The sequence below is a fragment of the Pipistrellus kuhlii genome, unplaced genomic scaffold (genome assembly GCF_014108245.1).
Source record: "Pipistrellus kuhlii isolate mPipKuh1 unplaced genomic scaffold, mPipKuh1.p scaffold_m20_p_8, whole genome shotgun sequence".
Taxonomy (NCBI): domain Eukaryota; kingdom Metazoa; phylum Chordata; class Mammalia; order Chiroptera; family Vespertilionidae; genus Pipistrellus; species Pipistrellus kuhlii.
This window is the reverse complement of record NW_023425584.1, coordinates 11063462-11086460: the sequence shown is the minus strand read 5'-3', so window position 1 is coordinate 11086460 and position 22999 is coordinate 11063462.

Sequence of the window (22999 nt, the reverse complement as noted above, 5' to 3'; positions counted from 1 at the left end):
GGAGGAGGAGGCGGGGAGCGCGCTCAGGGGCCGGCGAGGGAAGAAGTCTGTCCGCAGCCCCGGGTGGAGGGACGTGCCATGGACGCCCCGAGGTGAACCCCCGGGCTCCGGGCAGGCACCCTGATCTTCCGGAGGAGCCTGGAGGAATGGCCCTCCGGGCACCCGGGGTTGTACCTGGAAGCAGGGAGGCGGGCAGGTGCTCCCGCTACCCCCTCCCCCATCCTTGGGTGAATGAATACCTTTTCATCTTAGGTCTAACCTACATTCTGGACACCAAAGCTTAACTTCTAACTCCTCCTCCCGACCATCTTTGCTATTGGCTGAGCGCCTACTAAGTGCCAGGAGTGTTCCATTAATTAATCCCCACAATTAACCTTAGTTTCCCCCTGTTAGGGATTTAGAAAGTGGTCTGCTGAAGCTAAGTTACTTGCTCAAGATCAGCCGGTGGCTCTGCTGCCTCGCAGTCTCCACAGCCCAGGGTTCTCAGAGTTCTGGTGGGAGCTGCACCGACCCATTTACTACTAGACATCCTTCTTGTTGTCTAGATCAGAAGCTCCACTCGGGGCAGCTTAGGGGATAACTGGGAGGGATGCAGAGAGGGCTGGAAGGGAAGCAGGGAGAGCCTAAAGCTCCCCAGGGCTGGAAGGCAAGCAGGAAGGGAGAGTCTGTGCCTTCACAGATTGAGGGAGTTCCTGCCTCAGAGGCAGGTAAGACAGCACCATGAACAGTGCGGATCTCCAGCCCAGGGTTCTCAGAAGGCTGCAAGGCTCATAGCAGTCCATCCAAAGATACCACACCATCACTACCCCTCACCCACCACTCCCCAGGCCCAGGAAAAAGAATTGAAATTGGTAGCTCTCCTATCTGTAATTCTGTAATTACTTGGGTTGAGCCTTACAGAAATCAAAATGTATACCAATGGTGGAAAAAAAAACGACCAATTTTCCTTTCTTCTTCTTCTTCTTCTTCTTTCTTCTTCTTCTTCTTCTTCTTCTTCTTCTTCTTCTTCTTCTTCTTCTTTCTTCTTCTTCTTCTTCTTCTTCTTCTTCTTCTTCTTCTTCTTCTTCTTCTTCTTCACAATGGAAATCTTTTACATAAACTTCTCTTCCTCTAGACACCTCAAAACAGGGTTTTCCTTCTGACCCCTAGTTATCCACAGGGCACCTCCCACACTGCCTGCCCCTCCTACTAGGCTCACTCTAGTTTAGGCTAAAGACTACAATTCAGTAAACAAAACAAAACCACAAATACTTCATCCACTGAAAACAATGATGATGGCTCAGGAACCAGAGGCCTACTTTGGGTTCAAATTCCAGTTCAAACACTTAGTAACCTTTGTGAGTTGGGCAGTCACTTACCCTCTCCAAACCTTAGTTTCTTCTTCTATAAAAATGAAAATAATAGTACCTTCTCCATTTGATTGTTGTAGAATGACAAATACATACATAGCATTTGGCATGTGATTAATAAGACTGGCGAATTTTAATGAATGAGGTGCAATGAATGGACAGGAAAGCAAACAAAGCTTAGTAGCATTAATCTATAAAGACTGAGTGGACATAAATTTGGTCCATTTATCATAGATGAAGCCTACGGAGAGCATATATTTCAGGGGAATTAACGGAAGGTTAAGAAGAAAATATAGTCAAGATCCAGCAGTAATTAAAAGGAGAAAAGATAGAAGGTCATTTATGTTCTTGGTGTGGTAACATCTCAGGGATATCTCTTGCTGGTAGTTGTAACTAATGTAGTAATTAAATAGATAACCCTACTAGTTATGAAACCTGATTGCAATATATACTTAAAGTGGATCCTTATTGAAAAGCAGAATCAACACTAACACTAAAATATCTTTCTGGAAAACATCTTAAAAGCTGACAACACTGTCTAGGGATGTGAACATTGGAACAGTGATGTGCAAGGGAGGGTCCATTTTTAGAGAGCATCCTCCATGATCCCAGAAATACAATGAGAAGGCAAAATGTAAGCACCCTTAAGAGATCGTCATTCAAAGTTACCTCTGAATATGAAGTATATAAGTGCCTAGTAAAAGCCTTTACTAGCCATGTGCTATTAACCTTCACTGTAGTAGTCATTCATTTATTTAGTAAGTACCGTATTTTTCGGACCATAAGACGCACTTTTTTCCCCCCAGAAGTGGGGGGAAAAAGTCCCTGTGTCTTATGGTCCAAATATAGCCTACACATATACTTTAAAAAAAAAGTTTTTTTACTTGCCCGGCTCTGTGTGGTCTCTGTGTGCTTGCCCGGCTCTAAAATGGTTCTAAATGCTGCTGTTTACTTTACAGGGTTGATTACATGTGTTTATGACTGTGATGTTGGGTTTTAATGCACATAAAATATTTTAGGACACTATTTGTTTCAGAATCTTTTTTTCTTCATTTCCCTTCTCTAAAAACTGGTGCGTCTTATGGTCCGGAGCGTCTTATGGTCCGAAAAATACGGTATATGGTGGGCACCCACTCCATGTCAAACATTTTCTATAAGCATACGGGTGTTGTGTTGAAAAGACAGATGTCCTTATCTATTTGAAGTTACACTCCAGAGTGGGAAGGAACCATTGTAGACCCAATAAAAATGGAGCATGTATTGTGAAGTGGGAAAAATAGGATAGTAGGAATCCATAATTGGTACCAATAACTCCGTTTGAGGATTTGGATGAAGTGTGCCTTATGAAGTGATTCTTCAATTCAGATTTGAAAGATGGGTAAGCCAGATGAAGAGTTGAGGGAAGAATAGTCCAGGAAGAAGAAATAAAGATGTGCAAATATCCTGGGCCAAGATAGGAGAGCATGATGAAGAATGAAGGGAGAGCAGTCAGACTAGAGGACAAGGGTCAGTGAGCTCTAAGAGTGATGTGGCTGGAAAGCTGAGCAGAAGTAATTTGGGACTATTGACCTATTGTAGAGGAGTGGTGAGATGAGTGTGGATCACCTTGGAGGAAGACAGGAATGGCTGTAGGGAATCTGTCACTGCAGGAGTCCAGGTGAGAGGTGATTTTGATCTGAATTAGGATAGTGACTGAAGATGGAGAGAATGGGCTGGAGTTATGTGGGATAACTGGCTAACCTTTGTGACAGATGGGATCAGGGGCTGAGAGGGAAGAATTCAAGGATGGGTCTTGCATTTCTGGTTTGTGCAGCCCAGTGGTGGTGGTGGTGGAATAAAGTTGATGGGGATGATACAATAGCACAAATTTATCAATTACTAATAAAGTATTATCAAGTATATGGCTTTCTGGATGCACTACAATAGACAAATAAGAACCATTTTAAAATAACCTCTCCATAAAACTTACATATGAATGCCCCTTTATTTTTATTTGCTAATGAATATTCCTAGAGTAATTTAATTTTGTCAAATATTTTTTCCCTTATGCTAGTCAAAAATACCTTTTATTTATTTGCCTGCAATCATTGCCTTCACAAATACAGGAAAATAAAATTGCTCCTAAATGAGCATAAATCCCAAAATATGGGCTTATTGCTCAATGAATTAGAAATGCCCACCAAGTCATGAATGTTTCTCCTTCAGCAAGTAGCACTAACACCAAAACTGCCATAAAATGCTTGACCACAATATCTGATGACATATAAATCAATTTTGATCTTTAACTAAAAATATAACATGTAATAATAAAATAATTGAACATGTCAGATGCTGTTGCAAATTCTAATCCTCACTATATGCCTGTAAAATGTTAACTACTATCACCTCCATTTTATCTATGAAGACACAGAATCAGGGGTTAAATTGCCATAAAATTACAAAGTTTATAAGAAAATATTTAAGGACTCATGCCCTTCCTGATAATTGTGTGACTTTATAAATAAAAGTCTCCTAATTTTATCTCCTCTTCTATTCTCAACTTATCTCAGCCTGGGTTAACATAGCAGAAACAAACTCTTAAGGCTAGACAAAGGAGCTCTGAATCTAACAGAGATTGGATTTAACAATCATATGACCAACAGAAAATGTTGAGAGCTGGAGTTACGGGACATTTTTTGAAGGAATATACCTTTTAGCACTACCTCAAATTAATCAATCTTCAAGAGTACAGAAAAGTGCACCTCAAATATAGAATAAAATCATGGATGCTCTAAATCTAGGTAAAATTGTTAGGTGAGGACATTACCTAAACACTAACACCATGGGATGCTTATTCTATTCACGTCCAAGTTCAGCAGCACATCCCTTTTGCTATGAAAGGATACAATGGGAGAAAAGTCCTTTTTACCAATTGCTTCTCAAAATCTAAAGGGGAGAACAGGTGTGACTTATCAATATAAGTAATGGAACAAAATTGATGTGTAAGCAGTGACATGGAAGGTCCTAAGGAATATTTTTTTAAAATCTCTTGCCAGTTAGTTTCTTAAGGATAGCCATTGAGAGCTGCCTTGAAATAGGTAAGCCAATGTGTAAAAAAGGAGTTTTCCAAATGTGAGTCACACCTCTGAATACTGTCCTGATACCCCCACTAGATGAATTAGAGAGTGTAGGGTCTACAAGCATTTTGAGAACCTATAAAAATGTTGTAATTCTCAAAAATGTACATATTGGCTCCATATTTAAAAAGCAAACTGCAATGTTGAAATTAGTTAATGTTTAATTAAATGTCTATAAAATGTAATACCATGTCTATAATTGCACACGTTTAAATTTTACATGGGGAAGTTACATTTTAATCTGCTTTATATTGGGTCAAGGTTTTTGATACACTTTTCCCCAATGATCAGTGATGTTCAGCACTTTTTCATGTATCTGTTAGCCATTCATGTATCTGCTTTGGAGAAATGTCTATTCAGGGCTTTTGCTCACTTTCAATTGGAATATTTGTGGGATTTTTGCTAAGCATACCTTATCTTTTTGGAAATTTAGAAGTAAGTGATATAGCTATTAGAGTCGATGATGCATCAACAAAAAGCAATGGGAACTTTGGGAATTTGGCATGCTCTAAGCATGCACTTTATCCAGAAGTTGGCATGAAGACCCATGAAACAGGAGGTCAACTTTTGGTTCGATTCCCAGTCAGGGAACATGCCCAGGTTGTGGGGTTAATCCCCAATAGGAGGGATGTAGGAGGCAGCTGATCAATGATTCTTTCTCATCATTGATATTTCTATTTCTCCCTCTCCCTTCTCTCTGAAATTAATAATTAAAAAAAGAAAATGTTTTTAAGAAAAAGCAGAGCAGGTGGTGCATGGATTTGAAAAAAAAATGTAGGCGGTATGCAAACATTTGGGAATCTGACACTAAACAATTTGGGTATGAACAACCTGCCAAAATTTTATAAGATATAGTCTTAGAGTTTAGAATGAAGTGAGGGCTTCCTAACTCTTAAGTATCTCTGATTATCAGAAGTCACTAGCGTGAGCCCTGGCAGAGTGGCTCAGCTTGTTGGAGTGTCATCCATATGCCAAAAGACTGCGGGTTTGATTCCAGATCAGGGGACATACCTAGGCAGCAGGTTCCATCCCTGATCATGGTTGTTCCATCCCTTAATTTTGCATAAGGGAGGCAGCTGATCATTGTTTCTCTCATATAGGTTATTTTCTTCTCCTCCCTCCCCTCCCCTCCCCTCCCCTCCCCTGCCCTCCCCTCCCCTCCCCTCCCCTCCCCTCCCCTCCTCTTCTCTTCTCTTCTCTTCTCTTCTCTTCTCTTCTCTTCTCTTCTCTTCTCTTCTCTTCTCTTCTCTTCTCTTCTCTTCTTTCTCTTCATTCTCTCTCTCTCTCTCTCTCTCTCTCTCTCTCTCTCTCTCTCTCTCTCTCTCCTTTCCCTTCCTCTTTTTCAAAACAACCAATAAAAACGTATCCTGGGCTGAGAATGTAAAAGGGAAAAAATCACTAGTGTGTGTGATCAGCATTCAAATGTGAAGTTAATCTGAATATCATTATATGACAAGGTTACCTCTATGACACAGGTTGCCAAAATCTAATTCAGCAGTTCAGTCGATATAGTGCACATCTATGTACATAGAAATGTGCTTGAACAAAAAGATGGATTAGACAATGTTCCTTTCCTTAAGGAGCTAAATTGTAGCAGGGTGAGGGAGATAGAAAAAAAAAGATTAAGCAATAGAATATTAATGTTATAAGAAAGGCATAAACTAAGAAGAGCATAATCCAAGGAGGTTGCAGGAAAATGAGGTCACAACTGGTTTGAATTAAACAAAAAAGACTTTAATGAAAAAAAAGATACACTAGTGGGAAAATACAGTAAGATACTTACCAGAAAGAAAAACAAAATACCTCTCATAAAATGGAAAAGGTACTCATGAGGTGAGAGGGTCTTTTATGTCATCTTTATATTCAAAGGGGCATGAGAATGTTTGCAAGGAATGGCATAGCATTATGTTTCTCTTTAATCTTAGTGTGAAGTTGAACTCACTAGGGGAAGAAACCTTGTATCTCAGATTCTTTTAAAATTAGGCTGGAAAAGCACTTAAGAATATGCTATAAGAAACCTGAACAGTAAAATGGATGCTCATCTAATTGTTTGTATGTGTTTTTTAATTTCTTTTTTCTTTTGGGAGCCTGAGTTTTATGGTATACAAACAGCTGGCTGTCCCCTTCCATTCTTCTATACAGAGAGGGAAATATTATTAGGATACGAGAAAAGAAAACCATTAAGATGTTATTCGGCCAAAACTGAAATTTTACTAGAAAAGAAAGTACAGTGGGAGAGTGATGGTAGGGAAAAAAAATCTAAAATGTAAAGATTTAAAAAACAAACAAACAGGTATCAGTTAAAATAGCTTTTGAAGATAGCAAATAGATTTAGAAATACCCTCAAGTAAGCAATCATTGTGATTTTTAGAGTAAAACACAAAATTCATATGAATTATTATAGGTAAAACAAGAAACTTGAAATAAGTATCTAGATATCATAGGAACCTTTGTTCCATGCCTCCAAACAGGTTAATCTATGTCTTTGCCTTTGCTAATAAGGGCCAGAAGAGGACAACACCAGTGCCCCTTCCACATTCCCTCAGATCATTTTGCATTAAATATCTCCCCTGAATCACACAAGCACATACACATCTTTGAAAGTGATTTCTACATCCTGTATGCAACCTCTTCAATATACCACCCTTGAGCCACTGGGGCAGCTTTGGGACACTGAGAAACACCTGGAGAGTTTGCAACCTCCCAGGGTGTCCATCAACCAGTGATTACCTTGTGGGGAGCAGGACACTCAGAAGCAATCCACACTCCAGGGTTCCCTGTGCAGTCAGGCTCAAATGTATCCTCAGAAGAGCTTTTGCTTAAAATACCATCATTGGCCCTAGCCAGTTTGGCTCAGTGTATAGAGCGTCAGCCTGCAGACTCAAGGGTCCCAGGTTCAACTCAGGTCAAGGGCACATGCTCGGGATACAGGCTCAGTCCCCAGTGGGGAGCGTGTTGGAGGTGGCCAATCAATGATTCCCTCTCGTCATTGATGTTTCTGTCTCTCTCTCTTCCTCTCCCTTCCTCTCTGAAAACAATAAAAATATATTTAAAAGAAAGCCATCCTTGCTTGGTTTACACTCCCCTTCCTTTCTTACTCCCTCTACTTGCTTATCACTTGCCCAAGAATCCTTCTCTCTTGGTTTGCTTCTGGAGAATGAATCTAAGATAAGTAGAAAGTATGAGATGCATCATAAGAAAAACCTTTGTTTCTGGAAAATAAGACATCATTATTACAACTCTACAGATAACGAGTTATGTAAGAAAAATAGCTAGTTTTTTGGTAACACTACCTGTAAGATGTTTTTTTGGGGAGGGTTAGGGGAGAATTGGTCAAGTTACAGCCTTCTCCTGTCTCTTAGTTGTCTCAAATGTAAAATAGGTGATCCCTAAAGTTCCTCCTTCATTTAAGATTACCTAAGTCAGGGGTTGGCAAACTGTATTTCTGGCCAAGTCCTGCTTGCTCCTGATTTATAAATAAAGTTCTATTGGAAACCCAGCCATGCTCATTAGTTTACATTTTGTTTGTACCTGCTTTCATACTCCAACTTCAAAACTGAGTAGCCCATGAGACATGTACTATTATCATCCTCAATCTTTTTAAGTCAGATGGGGAAACTGAGGCAAAGGAAGGTTAAGTAACTTGCCCAAGTTGCAGGGCTGAGATTCACATCCAGCCCATCTACCTCCAGAGCTGGCACTGTTAACCTGCCCTCATTTGGAAAGAAAAGACCATAATGAAAATGCATGTTAAACGCTTTTGACTCGTAGTAACTATGTGTGTTTATTTTGTTTTTAGTAGGAGGGTTAACATTAACAGGGGCACATGTGGAAGTATGAATGGAAGAGAGAGAGGGCAGAAGTCTGCAGGTTCATCAAAGTTGTCAGGAAATAACACCACCAATAAAATATTTTCTCACCATCACACATAGCCCTAAAATGTGGTTTTATGTTCTCTTCATCTTTTCTTGTGGTGCAAATCACAGACACCTTCACAAACAAATTCACAACTAAGATGCTTGACTTGGTCCTCAGCCTGCCAGCACTCTGTGTCTGCTTCTGCGGAGTGGAACTAATCATTTTGTGTCACTTCTCACTTCTAATCCCCTCCCCACATCCTGAGATTGCAGCTCTGTGTAGGCACCGTGATGCTGAGGGTCACAGACAGTGCAGTAGCACTGTCTGGTTTGTTGTTGTGTGATTTTTTGCTTTTTAAAAATATATTTTATTGATTTTTTTATAGAGAGGAAGGAGAGGGATAGAGAGCTAGAAAGATAGATGAAAGAGAAACATCGATCAGCTGCCTCCTGCACACCCCCTACCGGGGATATGCCCACAACCAATGTACATGCCCTTGACCAGAATCAAACCTGGGACCCTTCAGTCCACAGACCGAAGCTCTATCCACTGAGCCAAACAGGTTTTGTTTGTTTGTTTGTTTTGTTTTTGTTTTTGTTTTTGTTTTGTTTTGTTTTGCTTTTCTTTTTAGAGTCCATTGACATAAATTCCCTCAAAATATTTGTGTGCATCCTCTTCCACAGAGGTGAAGGCCCACTGGGATGGAAAGAGTTCACACTGATGTAAGCTGAGGAAGAAGGGGACATCCAAAGAGGGAGGATGCAGGGGCATTTTTCAACATATTTCCCTTGAATGACAGGAGATCTAAAATGATTTAGGTCATGGGGAAGCAGGGCAGTCATCTAAATTAATGATTTTTAATTTTTTAAAAGTTTTCATGGTAAATATTTTGTCACTCACAATGTTTTGACCATCACATTATGTGAACTTTACTCTATCTGGTCTTGGATATTATAACTATAACTGAACTCCTTTATTTATGGGTGACACATTCATTATTTTATGGATGATACATTCCTTATTCTGCCCATCAGAATTTCCTAATATTATCATTTTTAACAGCATTTGAGCCTGCAAGAAGATTAACTAAAATTCTCTCTCTCTCTCTCTCTCTCTCTCTCTCTCTCTCTCTCTCTGTGTGTGTGTGTGTGTGTGTGTGTATGTGTGTGTGTCTTACATGGCCATCATTAACTGATTGCCTGAGTAGGTAGTTATGCTACCCACTGTGCTTAATATGCTTTACTTCATATAATCTTGACATCAATCTCAGGTTGGCTCTGTGGTCACAATTTTCAGATGAGGTACCTAAGATTGTAAAAAGTTAAGGGACTTGCCCAAAGTGACACAGCAGGTAGCTCAGGTCTGTCTGACTCTAGGTAGTCACCTTAAATATTGTGCAAGAACCTGAACAGTTAAGGTAAAAAAAAAAATCTCATATATTAATGTGAATCAAGAAATACAAAGTGGGGCAAAAGTAAGTTTACAGTTATTTTTATGGAAAATGGTTCAATATTTGATAAACAATAAAACAAAAATAAACTCTGTTTCACAAACTCACAACTGGAAACCTACTTCTGCCCAACACTGTATATAGATTTCCAAGTGAGAACCAGACAATATTATTGAGTCTGGATTGGCAGTGGGAAGGTAAATAAACATTATTACCAAGGTCAAGAACAGATTGGTGACATCAGTCACCAAATTAGTTGGAGAAATAAACATTTATCCTAGTCAGGAGCTTGACAAAGATCAGGGATTTGGGAAAGGTGTCTGATGTCCGAAAGGACACCTGGGCTAAGAAGTAGGGTATGAGGCAACCCATCAATGTGTCTCTCTCACATCAGTGCTTTTCTCTCTCTCTTCCACTCTCCCCTGCCCTTTCACTCACTCTAAAATTTAATGGAAACATATTCTTGGGTGAGGATTGACAACAACAAAATACTTTGTACTCCATAGCCTTGTATCAGCATCAGGAAGAATGAATGAATTCACATATAATTCTCAGGATTTGTGATTTGGAATGAGAGTCAGGTCTAATTTTACTCCTTTGGTGGAATCTCAGCTCAACTGCTTCCTGAGTGTAGGCAACTGCATTCTTTTCTTTGAGCCCCTGTTTACTGTTTTGTAAAGGGGGAGATTATGGTAAAAATCTTCCTTGACACACAATTATCTCTCTAGGGCACTCCTTAACAGATGATGCACCTGACACACAGATCTCATTGTTATGCACTTAATGAATAGTAACCATCACATTTCACTTCCGCACACTGAACCAGAAGCTTACTTTCTATTTTATTGTAATTCTCAGTTTGAGGGCATTTATGTGATTCTAGCCATACCTGGCTGATTATTAGCACTACTAGAAATAATCACTTGATTAGTCTGGGAATATGGCTGGGCGGCTGGAGTGTTTCAAGCTCCCCAGGTGATTCTAATGTGCAATGATGGCTGCAAATGACTAACTCAGAGGCTGTTTCAGGAGGATGAGGATTGCTAGCTCTACTCTGCATCCAGCCTTCCTCAGGTGAGAGTTCAAATAAGAATTCAAAGGGCAGATGAAAAAAGGTACATGCTTTAGTGTAAAAAAAAAAAAAACCTGAGAGATTCATAGATGGCGTTCCTGGTGGCCTGTTAGCCCTACACATTTTGTTTGTGACTGTGAACATTCATTCAATCTCTCTTATCCCTGAGATCGTAGCTCCCACTGCCTCTTTGCAGAACCCAGTGACCCTAAGAGCTAAAATTACTCTCACAAGTCATTAATCAGAACATCTTTACATCATAAAATGTCAGTAAATTAATGGCCTTCCAGCAGTCTGAAAAAGCCTATGTATTTTGAAAGTGTCAGATGGACTTAAAGGCATATCTTACAGAGAAAATGTGAGGCCACAGATTACTACGCTCTTTCACAATGGTGCACAAACTTCCAAAGACACCCCCCCCCCCCCCCGTGAATACAAGGAAACTTCTAATTCCTTGAACATGTTTTTCAAGTCTCTTGAGCCATCATTTCTAGATGCATCAACTTCTTCTCTTGCACAAACCCTGTGTTGTAACCAAATGACCTAATACTATACTTTGGATGGGCTTATTTTGTGCTTTTTGCCCCCTATGCAGTGGTAAAAAACTTTAATATGCATACAAACCACCAGGCAATCTTGTGACAGTACCATTCATTAGCGTTTATTAGTGCTCATTCGTGGACTTGGAAGCACAATGAGTTTCTGCATTCCTAACAAACTGCCATGATATACAGTTGTTGTTGGTGCTACACGTGGTAGAATCACACTTGGGTTGCAAGGCCCTACACTCAGGCTGCTTAACCTTAGGTAACCTACAAGGGCCTATCTTGTCCTCTTTGCTTATCTCCTTTCTACTTGTCTACAATGTTTATGTGACAGAGTGACCCTCTGATATACTAATTTGCTTTCTTTTCCTCCTTGTCCTTCTCATTCTCCACCCATTTCACAAAGATAGCATGACCGCCTGTGCCTCCTTGTCTCAGGAGAAATTTCTGTTTCTGGGCCAAAGGAAAGGTGACTTGCAAGACACATTTTAGCCTGTTTTCCTGAAGCCTAAGCCACTGAGAAGAGCGGTGCTGAGTTTCTTGGAAAGTAGGAGACAGTCTGGTCTTTGCAAAGCAACAGCAGTGAGGAGAATCCCCTGCCTGAGAAAGGGATGAAGTTCTGAGTGGACCACATGCCTGAGGAGATGCTTGGGTACTGTTTCTAGGGTGCTGGCATCCTAGCCATAGTTTCCAGCCTTGTAAGAGATGTAAACACCAAGTTTGGCACATAAATAGACAATCTGGGCACGGAAGGAGGGAAGCTGCTTTCTTCTTATTTTAAACAAACTTAGAACCTCTGTACAAATGACAAATGGTGGGAGTTGGAATAAAAATGAATACCTGATATGATCTACATGTTGAGAAACTGAAAAAAAAAATTGGGTTGATATATAGAAAATAAATGGATGGTTCCCTTAGGGCTGAATGTTTGAATTGAGTTTCATATGTTCCTAAACTTTGTTCCAATCCAGTCTCTTCCCTGAAGCTTGATTTGATGTCTTATAGAGTATCATGGTTGAGACAAGGAGTCCTGACTTTGGAATGTTGATGGAATTCCTGATTTGGGATGTACATGAGCCTCAGGGATCTCTTTGTGAAAATTCATATCACTTAATCCATAGGGCAGTTGAGAGGGTTAGAAGTAATAAGTGTGAAGATGTTCTTTTATTTACTAACTCGACTACTATTATGTTTTACTGTAACCACAGCAGGATTTCATTCTCACAGCTTGACATGCAATGTTGTGCACATCATTAATTTGAATATTATTTAAGATCCCAAACAGGCACTAAATAATAACATTTTGACCATAATGATGCATGTGAATTTATTACCTACTCCTAATAGTAATTTTTCTGGGTATCTCGATGCCACATCTATAGCATAAACTCTGAATACAGAATTCATGCTTTATACTTCTTTGTAATCTATTAGTGTTTTATAAAGATTAGGTATTCAGCAAATATTTGGCAACTGGTTGTTGCAAAGCAATGACTCTTGATAATTTAAAAGAAGAGTAGGAGAAGTTTTAGATGTAATTTTGGCAATCTGGGATTAGAGAAAGTACTGCATTTTAGTCTATATTACCTCAATATTGCTTTAAGCTTAATTGTATCCAAGTAGGATACAATCCTACTTAATTACCAAGTAGGGTAAATGTTAGGGTAGATGCAACTGTGGGAATAAGAGCAGGCATAAATAGACTAGTAAAGAGAACCACTTTTTCTCCATCTATTACATAAATATTTTTACAAATTTTTTGAACCTAAGATATCTAAGAATAAAGTGTTATGCTGTTTACCCAATTAAATAGCTCATGTTTTTAAAAGTGATGTGTGTATCAGCAAAATGTGACAATCAATTTCTTAAAATTCAGTTAGTTAAAGGTTAAGTTCTACCCTAGCAACAGAAACTTTACAGCTGCTATCAGAAATACAGTAATTACTTTGGTCAACATTCTCCAAAAACTCCAGCTGCCTTAGCAAGCTTGCTTTGTCAGAAAGACTCCTTTCATGTTAGGGGGCATAAGTTGTTAAATAGCCTCAATGGTGCCAGTGAAAGAGTTGGAAATATATATATATATATATATATATATATATATATATATATATATATTCAGAAGCCATATTGTGGCTTTTTAAAAAATTTTTTTTTGCTTGACTCTAGTATTCTAATAATATCTACTGTGCTTTTAGACAATCTTCCACTGAATTTTAGGACTGCAGAAATAAGAATCTGTAGCTTTTTCCTTTGAAATTAAATCCATATAAAATCAATACCAAGAATGGTCATAAATGCAAAATTTCCACCCACCCAACATAAACTGAAGTAAGACAGCAGTAACATATATCCCATGAGCTCTAAGACTATCACCTTTGTGTGAGGATACTCCGAATAGAAGCCTCGCTCTAGACCTAGTCAGAGGTTCAGAATGGTTTATGGGTGTAAGTATTCAGGGAAATCCCCCTCACTCGTGGACTTAGGGTCATTCATAGATCACTTTAGCATGATAGCCTGTGCCTCTTTGTCTCAGGAGAAATTTCTAGTCATGTCATGTCTTGTCTTCTTTTACTATTACGAATACTAGTCATGTCATGTCTTCTGTGGGAGAAGATTCAGCGAGCAGGATCAGGGGACCAATTAACTTATAGTCAGGTGACAAGAAAGGATGTGTGAGGAAAGAAGAGTGAAGAACTGGTGTTAATGGGACTGATTTAAGTACAATTAGAGTGTCCAAACTCTACACAATAGCACTTAGCAAAGAAATGTTTCCGTAGAAGGCTACACATGTTAATAAGCCCTGACAATCAGGTAGTGAATGAGAAAGGCAAAGTCCTTATTCATCTAATTAATATTCTATTTTTATAGAGACTGATATAACTATAAAGAATAACAAATAAAATGATGTCATATAGTAATAAGCACTATGAAGACTGAATTTGCACTTTAGGAATACTAGTAAAAGTTACCTGGTTTGAGATTAGTTTAGACAGATGCAGAATCTTGTAGGCCAGAATAAAAAATTTGCATTTGAAGTACAATGGTTAAACATAGCATTGTTTATGTTTCCAAATGTACTATGTTTGCCAGATATAAAACATTGAAATTAAAACAAAACAAAACAAAAAAAAAACACACACAATACTATTGTCATAGCTGGTTTGGCTCAAGGGATAGAGTATCAGCCTGCCGACTAAAGGGTATCAGGTTTGATTCAGGTCAAGGGCACATTCCTGGGTTGTGGGCCTGATCCCTAGTCAGGGTGTGTAGGAGGTAGCCAATCAATGATTCTCTCTCATCACTAATGTTTCTACACTTGATCTTAGCCAAAAGGCCGAGAAGAGATACTAATGTTTCTAACTCTCTCCATCTCCTTTTCTCTCTGAAGTCAATGAAAATAAATAAGAATAACTATTATTTTCAGTAGTCTCTCCCTCCCCCGCAATTAAGTAGTTAGGTATAAAACTAAGAAGATATGCACAAGATCTGTAAGACGAAAACTAAAACAAATGTCGATGAAAAAAACACCTAAATATTAATAAATGGAATTTATTGTGTGTTTATAGAATGGGAGACTCAATGTCATTAAGATGTCAGTTCTTCCCAACCTGATCTATGGATTCAATCCTATTTCAATTTATATTCCAGCAAGCTGTTTTACAGATACTGATAAACTGATTCCATAATTTATAGGCAAATGATAAAGGACATAGAATATACAAAACAATACTGAAGAAGCAAAATAAAATTGGGTGATTAAACAGTCTACTTCAAAGCTTAATAGAAAGCTACAATAATCACAACACTTTGTTTATGGTAAAAGAATGGACACATATATAAGTGACAATATTGAGCTCAGAAACAACCCCCAACATATTTAGTTAACTTATTTTTAACAAAGACATAAGACAATGCAATGGAGAAAGGATAGAATTTTAACCAACATTCCTGAAAAAACAAATAGTAGTTCAATATATAAATATGAGCTTAATTATAGAAATTATATCTTACATAACTTAAATGGGTTATCTATCTAAATGTAAAATAGAAAACCATACAAATTCTTAGCCAGGTGTTCATGGTTTATACCCACAGTGATGCCATGTTGGTCACTTAAATTCTTGCTCTGATGTGATGAGAACAGCACCTCATTTATGTGGCCTTTTCCCCCAAATGCATTAACTCTAATTTAATCATAAGAATTAAAGAAACCCCAATTCAAAAATAGTCTAAATAATACTTCTTACTACTCTTCAAAACTCTCAAAGTCATTAAAAACAGGGAAATTCTGAGAAACTATCACAATTTAGAGAAAGCATTAGAAAGCATGTCACCTGAATGTAAGGTGGTATGCTGGATGGAGTCCCAAAACAGAGAAATAACATTAAGTAAAATCGAAGCAAATCTAAATAATCTCTGAATTTTAGATGATAATGATGTCAGCATCAATGAATTTGTTGTGACAAATATAACACTAATGTAAGGTGTTAATAAGCTATCGATAAAATGGATGTGGGATAGCTTCACAACTTTTCTGTAAATCTGAAACTAGTCTATATAAAACAAGCTAATATGCTAATTAGACCAAACAGCAGAACAACCGTCCAACGATCTTCCAGAGGAAGCTGGGGCTGCTAGAGCTGAGCCTCTAGTTCTAAAATAAGACTTCTACTAAAAGTATTACTGGGGCATAATATTTAAAAATAAGAAATAAATCAAGAGTCCATCAAAAGTAAAATTGCACAGCTGATGTGGCTCAGTGGTTGAACTTCCACCTATGAACCATGGTTCCATTCCAGGTTAGGGCACATGCCTGGGATATAGACTTGATGCTCAGTAAGGAGCTTGCAGGAGGCAGCCAATCAATGATTCTCTTTCATCAATGATGTTTCTATCTCTCTCTCTCTCCCTCACCATTCCTCTCTGAAATCAATAAAAATGTATTTTTAATAAATTAAAATTGATAAATATCTTAGATCTATGCTGACAATGGTATATTTACACAGTGCTTAAAATAACAAATTTATTATGCATGCAACAACATGGATGCATTTCAAAACTATTTTGCTGAGAAAAAAAGCTAGAACCAAAGAGTACATATTTTATTACATCATTTATATACATTTTCATGTGAAAGAAATAAAAACAATGATTGCCTCTGAGGGATAGGGATTAGAAGAGAGCATGAGAGAAATGTCTAGAATTCTGAGGATGTTCTTGATCCCAATTTTGGTAGCAGTCATATGAAGTATATAGTAGTATTCATCAGAACACACTGAACTCTATTTTTATAATCTGAGCCTTCGTGATATGTAAATTTTATTTTAAAAACACCTACATTACAATTTTTAAAATACTTGGCTGGGTGGGAAGAATGTATTTCAAGAAGTAAGAGCAGTATCAAGATAACCATTTAAAAGACCGATTGGAGGTCTGGAGGGAAAATATGTGGTATATATAACAGAAAACCAGAGAAATAGATGGGCTGGGGATATTCTTGTGAGCTGGAGGCCACTGGGACATGCTGTTTTATTAGATGAGAACAATTATAAATTTTTATGGCGAGGACTCTGAACTTTATCAGCAGACTCAGATATGAATTTCAGCTCGGCTACTTTTCAATTTTGTGATCACACATGAATAGTTTCATCTCTTTGGGCCTTTAATATCTTTTAAGCAAGCTAGTTAGACTTATCCTTCCTAGCTCACAGGTTCCAAAAAGAATTGGATGAGGTAGTGTATAAATAGCAGTGTATTACAGATATTAAAATTGTCATTAAATACAGTTTGTAAGGAGTGTGACTGAAAAAGATAGACTGGGTACTTTAATTATCCCCTCAAGCAGGTAAAATAGCCTCGCTTTGGAAACAGTTCTGCTGCCCTGGAGGGATGGTGCAGTTATGGCTCTCAAATTGGGACCTTAAATTAAGAATCTCAGACTATAGGTAATGAAAACACATTTCGAATACCTAGCAAGAGATCAAGGTTGCAGTACTGAGAAAATAGTGCTAGGTAGCGTCTATTACAGGAGTCTCCAAAATTCTACACACAGGACCTCCTGCAACATGGCAACACTTAAAACTCAGTATACTTTGCGTCTGCTTGCAAAATAACACAGAGGTGTTATATCTTTGGAACAACTTATCTGGGCTATACCACCCTAACTCTGTGCTCAAGACTCTCATGATAAGTCCAAGATGACAGCCAATCAAATGTTACTCCACCAAGGTTTCCTAGGCAACTGACACACAGCTAAAGAAATGAATTGCACACAGTTGGGAAGAAAAATACTGCAGCAATTTCACCATACTAATATTTTTCCTCTCTAAAAAGGAATATATATATTTGGAAGAAGCGGGCAGTAAGAACCAGCACAGCAATGAGACAAAGAACCAGAACACCCTTCTTGTTTAAATCTTTGAGTACCATTGTCTTTTGAAACATGGTTGCAGATAATAATACTGAAAATAGTGATGTAATTTGTAAACGGTGCTTAAGTTCCTAGAAAAAGGTTTTTGAGATAGTATGCTTGCTCTATCCTCATTCTAAATCAATATTTGTTTGGAGAATTTTTGTATAAAAATCTGTTGGGTGGATATTGGAAAACATATATTTGGCTTCTTAAGGTACAGAATGTAGAACAAACCGAAGGCACAGTAGGCTCTTAATAAAAATGATTGCTTCAATAAAGAAAGGGCACTGAACTTTCTGATGCTACAATGTCCTTGTTTGATCCTCATCTCAAGGCACACTCGTGATTAGTTGAGCGGATGATGAGCAAGCACCAGATTTAGAAGGCAAAGGAAAAGCATTGGTCATTTTCCCTTTTCTTATTTGCTTCCACTTTCTGCATATCTAGGATGCAATCAGTATATCCTAGATAAGTCTAAGTAAATTAAATAAATTTTGCCTCTTACCTTTATATTCCAGTGTGTGGATATAACACATTGACAAGAGATAGACCCAAGTCATTTGTTTAAAAAACATCTATTAAGTTATTACAATGTGCCATGTGCTGGTATCCTAACTGATTTTAAACAAATAGCCTGACCAGCGTGGCTCATTGGTTGAACGTCGACCTATGAGCCAGGAGGTCACAGTTCGATTCCCAATCAGGGCACCTGCTTGGCTTCCAGGCTCGATCCCCCAGTGTGGGGTGTGCAGGAGGCAGCCAATCTATGATTCTCTCTTATCATTGATGTTTCTCCTTCTCACTTCCTCTCTGAAGTCAAAAATAAAAATATATTAAAAAAACACACACAAATATTGATACTTATCCAAAAATTCATTGTATACTAGACCAAGCACAATATGACAGATGTTTTAGAGCAGCAAAGGACTGTGGTGGCATGTGGCCAGATTCAGGATCTCTAAGTCCTTGAATGCCATTTCACCAATGACCACAATGGATTATACACTGAGTGGTACACAGAAAGCTAGCCAGGAAGATGCATTGTTAACTCTAAGTCCTATCTATTTGATCTCTTTCCCTGGTATGCCATCTACGAGCTGCCAGACTTCCCAAAAGCTGGCCTTAGTAACCTTCCAATCTAGACTAGAGGAAAGTTTAAATGTCCAAAATATAAACGTGATTAGATGCTGAATCATACCTCCTTGTGTACCCCTATATCCTAAGTGCCTACCCTGCACAGAAGCTGAGCTCAGTAAAGTTTAAGAATGAACATGGGCTCCTCCTTTGTGTGTCCCCCTATCTTAGTAGACCATAGGAAGAGGGAGGGGCATCTGAAAGGCAGCTCTGGAGAGATGAGATGAAGTCACTAAGATCCAAGAGTCATTTATTCTAATTCTGTCATTGGGTGAATACAAATGATGAATTCCAGGGACGGGTAAGGTTTGCTGAAGGTCGCAGTGTCTAGTTATTTCATCTTCCCTCTGTTACAGCAGTGTGATTGCAAGGGCTTAATGGGTGGCAAAACTCAGGGCTCTTCCTTTCAAAGGAGCTATGCTTGATCCATTGGAAGCAGAAGCTGAACCAGAAAGGGTAAACACTTGCATAGCAATGATACAATTAGAAAAACTCATTCTTATGATTCTTAAATCATGCTTCATTTCTAAATGGTGATATTTATCTCTACTTACACATATGTGTAAGTAGAGATAAATATCTAGAATGACTTACAATGAAACGCTATCAGAGATTACTGGAACATAGAATTGTATGTCATCTCATAGCATTAAAATATAAGGTTGATTCTATGACCATCTGAGCCAAGACATTTGTTATTAGGTTTAAGGTAAATATACAAATATATAACATTATACATAAAGACATCTGAATTTGTTATAAATATAATGTGCTTGGCATGTGGTAGGTTTCAGTATATTTTAATGCTTTATATGTAATATATGCATGTATACAAACATACCTGCAGTAGAACCCTTAAGACTATTGACTAAATTTTTACATAGTGTATTTTAAAATGGACCAGTTCACATTTTATTTTAAGAGGAAAACATTAATTGTAAAATTTTTAGTCCTGATTTGGCTACAGATTTTAGAGTGAAATGGATTATGCTATCTAGAATTGATCATGCTGCCTGCAGAATTTGGCTTTTATGAAAGCCTCAAATAATTTATAAAGCTTTATGCATACATCTGAACATATCCAAAGATGAATCATTTGAAAAAGAAAACAAGGCTGCAAATGAAAAGAAAGGCAGGCTGCTTCTCCCTGAGAGCTACAGCTCACCAAAGCAAACTCACTAATTACATGTAGCCTGGTTATTGTTTTAGAACTGTCAAAATATTCCCTTCCAAATACCCTCTATTTTCTCCTGTTTGTGGGCAGCCAAAGAGAGAGGGGAAAAAGACCGAAAGCAATGCTGTCCAATACAGCTATTCTTAGACGATTCTCTCAGGTGGTTAATCACAGGGATTAATTAGCAAGCAGTGACTGTGAGAACTTGATCTTTTTCCTTGATTCTTAGTCTTACATCACCAGGTATTTTTTAAAATCAGGCTGAGCACTTCCACAAATTAAGTATCGACTATGGACGCTTGCCCCTGAGGGAGGGAGACTCACAGGTACCCATCCCGACAGTAGGAGTCGTGCTCTGGGTGCAGAGTGAGGCAGTGGCTTGAAAAATACATTTGCTCCCACCCACACCTTCTCCCACTGACAAATGCTGCATCTTCCAGGGCCAGAATTTCACTCCAGCAAATAGATTTTGTAAAATAAAAAGAAAAGAAAAAAAAGACAGGGGGTGGTTGTGGGGGGGGCGGAAGGGGGGGAGGTGTAGAGAAAAGAAAGCCTGTCAGAGGTGTAACACCTGTATAAAACTGAGTCTCTAATTGCCTCCACACTCCCAAAATAGTACTTTCCTGAGCAACTGAGAGCTGCTGTTTCAACACTAGTGCATGTGTCTATCCTGGCCTCAGCTAAACACATCCTGTCATGGGGTTAGTAGTGAGGAAAAATGAAGACTCTTGCTGGATGTGAATATAACAACCATCTTATCTAATAAAGAGGGAATATGCTATTTGACCCCCATGCCATAGCAAAGATGGCAGTGCCCACAGGCAATAAGGAGGGAATATGCTAATTGACTGCCATGTCCTCAAAGATGGCAGTGCCCACAGCCACAAGATGGCGGCGCCCAGACCCCTCAGCCCTGCTGGGGTGGCAGGCATGTGGCAAGGTTGGGCCTACCCCCAAGTGACCCCAGCCTTGCCACATGCCTGCCTCCAGAGTCCCCTAAGCCCCTCAGCCCCCCAGCTGCCTGGGGCCACCCGAGGCAGCAGAGGTGTGATGGGACATCACCTTCCCCTGATCGCTGGGCTGCCTCCTGCCCCTGAGGGTTCCTGGATTGTGAGAGGGGGCAGGCTGGGCTGAGGGACCTCCTCCAGTGCATGAGTTTTCATGCACTGGGCCTCTAGTTCTTTAATAATTCTAAATTTTAAGCTGATTAAGAAAAACAATCTAGCCTGGCTGGTGTGGCTCAGTGGTTGTGCATCAACCCAGGAAGCAAGAGGTTGCTAGTTTGATTCCAGTTCTAGGCACATGCCTGGGTTGTGGGCTCAGTCTCCAGTGTGGGAGTGTAGAAGTCAGCTAATTGATGATGTTTCTATATCTTTCATGTTTCAATCTTTCTATTCCTCTCCATTCCTCTCTCTCTCTAAAAATCAATAAAAATAATTTAAAACAAATAACAATAACAAAAATCTACTTCCTGACACCCCAATCTGGGGCACCATATTCAAGAAGCTCACCTAGAATTTCAGACAAAACAAGCCAGATACCTGAGTTCACATTAAACATCCTCATTAATTTTTAATGACATTTTTTTTATTCTGTGCAGGAGCCATAGGGAGGAAGGGGCATGGGTAAAGGTTGAAAGCAGCCACTACCAGTAGCCTGACCCAACTTATCTCTCATGGACCTTATGGTTCCATAAATTCATTATTTCATATAATATTACCAATTTGCTTGCGAGTTTATACAGAATGCCTTTACATTGGACATGAAACATACAGGAGCTGATTATTCTTAGATAATGAAAAAAAAGCCTAGGTTTCAGTAGAATGGACACTAAATGAGACTAAATGACTAAATGAGAGGCAGTACACCAGCCATGTAACTCGGGAGGGACTGGCAGTGAGCACCCTTGGCACAGAAGGACCAGGCTAGGCATCTATGAGCACCTTTGTTTTCCCATTTTATTCTCCCTCTGTCTTGCCTATCTGTGTCATCTGGCATAGAAGCCAGGATATTTTGGGGATCGCAGAGCATCAACCTGAAGCGTAGTCTCCATGAAGAATGGAAGAACAGTCAGTGGGCTTCCAGTGAAACAGTTGCAAAGTTGCTGAAAAAGCAAGATTTATTTGCAAGTTTTATGCCTTCTTTGAAGCATCAGAAATGATGGCTCTGGGATACCTCTCAATAAAACAGATTCAATATGCCTCACACAGGTACTTCTGAGAAGCCCAAGCTGCTTTGTGATGCCATGTGTTTTCACATAGTCACAACATTTTTCTTTGCAATTATTTTGAAGGGAGAAAACAAGTATTTAAGAGGGAGAAGAGTTATTACCCCTTATTACAGAATAACTTAGACACATTTCTGTTACATCCTCTAGCTTTCTGTTTCATCATATTGTGAATGCTCATTGTAGAAGTCTCAAAATTATTTGTGTATAAAGATTAGTGAGGTAATAATAATAATACCCGTTAGTAAAAAAAAAAAAAAAAAAATTATAGAATTCTTAATGTATGTGCCAGGCACCATGATAAGCATTTATTGTTCATGTAATTTTAAAGCAACTTGTTTGGGACAAAGATTAGGGCTATCTTTCAAATACTTCTAGTTCTCTTCCAAGGCCTATGATAGGGTTGCACTTTTCTGCACCTTGACAAGGGTGAGGCCATATAACTTCTTTTTTGGGTTGTAAAACATAAGCACGTAAAGCCAAGTCAGTACACAATTACCTGCTCTCTGGTGATCAACCAACTTCAACGTGGTAGCAACTGTATCAGCAAAGGTTCCAGAGTAAGAAGAAATAGGCCCAACTGACTCACACAGGACCCACAGCAGTATGAGTGGAAGGAGAAGCCAACCAACCTTTGTTGCATATGCCACTAATATTTTGGA